The following is a 2,600-nucleotide window of genomic DNA, read 5'->3' on the forward strand; positions in this document are numbered from 1 at the left end:
TTTTTAATACCCGAGTAAGTTCCTTAAAAAGACATTTTTCTGTTGTGTCATTGACTTGGAAAAACTCTAAAAAAATATTCTTCTATTTTGACGGGACAACTGAAAGTATCAACACACCTCAAAATAAGAGTCATTTGCTCCTGATGACTTACATCCGGAGTACAATTAAGAATGATAGAAAAATATTTTGCATCTTTAACTTTTTTTAGTATAATATTTTTTATTTGAGGAGCTAACAATGAGTGAATAGGCAATTTAGTCCCTGAGATTGTACCCATTTTGCATATTAGTCCCTAACTTAATGTTAAATTCAAAATAGTCCCTATCTTTGCATAAGTGTTGCAAAATAGTCCTTCCGTTAAATTTTAAAGTAACGCCGTTAGTGAGGTCAATTTTAGTGCCACGTGGACTATACAACGTGGCACTAAAGGATGACGTGGCATGACACGTGGACGTGCCTCCTAAAAGATGTCACATCATTTGATGGTAACAAAACGAGTAAATAGGCAATTTAGTCCTTGACTTTGTACCCCTGTTGCATATTAGTCCCTAACTTAATGAAAAATTCAAAATAGTCCCTATCTTTTAAGAGGCACGTCCACGTGTCATGCCACGTCATCCTTTAGTGCCACGTTGGATAGTCCAGGTGGCACTAAAATTGACTTCACTAATGGCGTTACTTTAAAATTTAACGGAAGGACTATTTTGCAACACTTATGCAAAGATAGGGACTATTTTGAATTTAATATTAAGTTAGGGACTAATATGCAAAATGGGTACAATCTCAGGGACTAAATTGCCTATTCACTCAGCTAACAATTCTATAAGTTCATTCTATATAGTCTTACTCAAGTAATGATTATGAAGGTCACCATTTTTTATACGCTTAACATGCTCTTGCATAATTGGATCAAATTCCGCTAACAACTCAATCAAACTCAAAAAGTTTCCATTGTATTTTTGGTATATTTTTTCATTTGTCCCATGAAAAGATAAATTGTTTTTAGAAAGATATTTAATTATAGTTATAATCCGTACCAAAACCTTCTCCCAATGTTCTTTCTCCATGTTAATTTGTTCTGGGATCTCCTTATAAATTGTATTTTTCTTTCCCAATCCTGTTTCTAATTCGACCCATTTATCCATATTAGTTACATGTTCATAACTTGTTTCGTGACTCTTAAGCTTGGAACCAATATTTTTCCCATCTCTAGTCCTTCATTAACTAATTGATTAGCAATACAAGCACTACTTTTTGAGCAAAACAACTTACAGCAAAAACAATACACTTTATCTAAATCCTTTGAATACACTAGCCATCTTTGATCATATTTTCTCCATTTGGTATTACTTTTTGGTAGTAAAATGAATATCTAATTGGACCATTGTCAACAATTAAATCTCTGAAGTTGTCATCCATATTTTTCCATTGTCCCAGATCATAAATATTTTTAGAAACTTCATTTGATGTACTATTGAGCTCCTTATTTGTTTCTAAACTATCTTCTTATAAATTTTCATTATCCTCTTGTTCTTGACTAGGATTAGGACTATTCATATTGTTAAGATTTTCTACCCTTGAATGTTTTCATTATCACTATTTTACTCTAACGTATTAATATTATTTGGAATTTCTAGAGGAGGATTTTCTGTCATATTTGTATGTGTTGAACTAGTTGTAACATCCTTTTTATGAATAGTAACAAATTTATGAAGAGCGCCTTGTTGAGATTGAATCAATTTTTCAATTCTTTTCTTCTTCTCTTTTTTCAATTTTTTAAAACCAGATGCATACTTTTTATTTGACATATTTTACTGATAGACTAAAATAAAAATAACAAGCACAATTATTTTAAAATTAAAAGAAGATAACAATAAAACCTGGAAAGTGAAAAATTAAATCCGTGAACATAAATTTCTTTAAGCTATGACTATGCACCGTCACATCTATGAGTATCCAAAATCCAAACCATAGTGACAATCACTTTGCTTGCACCTACAACGATAAACATTAAAAAAAATGAGATGTAACAATTGTAATTTGTAAATGTTCATTCAATTTAATTTCAATTCAATCAATTGCTTTATAGACTAAAATACAAAGCAAATGAGTGAAATGATCAAACCTGTTGAGAATTTGAGATTTAACAACATTTGTGAGTATCCTCTTCTTGTCACTTGGAGATGGAGTATTGGAGTTGGTCACTTGATGTGGGGTATACCAATTCACAAATTAGAATATGATTATATGAAAGTTGAAAAGTCAAATAATTGCTTGAATGTAGTAGTAGACAACTGAGAATAGAAAGAATGAGAATGAGAGAGACTAGAGAGGAAACGGATTTACTGAATCCCTCTTGAGTGACTTTTCATTTGAAAAACTAAAAAATTAAAAAAAAATTGGGAGCCTTATAAATTTGGGGCTCTAGACCTTGACATTAGTTACCTTGTTGAATGTTTGACCCTAAATGATTGATCACAAGGATCTTTAGAATGGGTTCTGATTGATTTTGTAACTATTAGGAAGGTAGGTCTTACACCTATCCTTTATTCAATATAAGTATTCATTTGCTGATCAAATTTTTTTATACCCTTGTCCA

This window comes from Glycine soja, chromosome 17 (assembly GCF_004193775.1).
Source record: "Glycine soja cultivar W05 chromosome 17, ASM419377v2, whole genome shotgun sequence".
NCBI lineage: Eukaryota > Viridiplantae > Streptophyta > Magnoliopsida > Fabales > Fabaceae > Glycine > Glycine soja.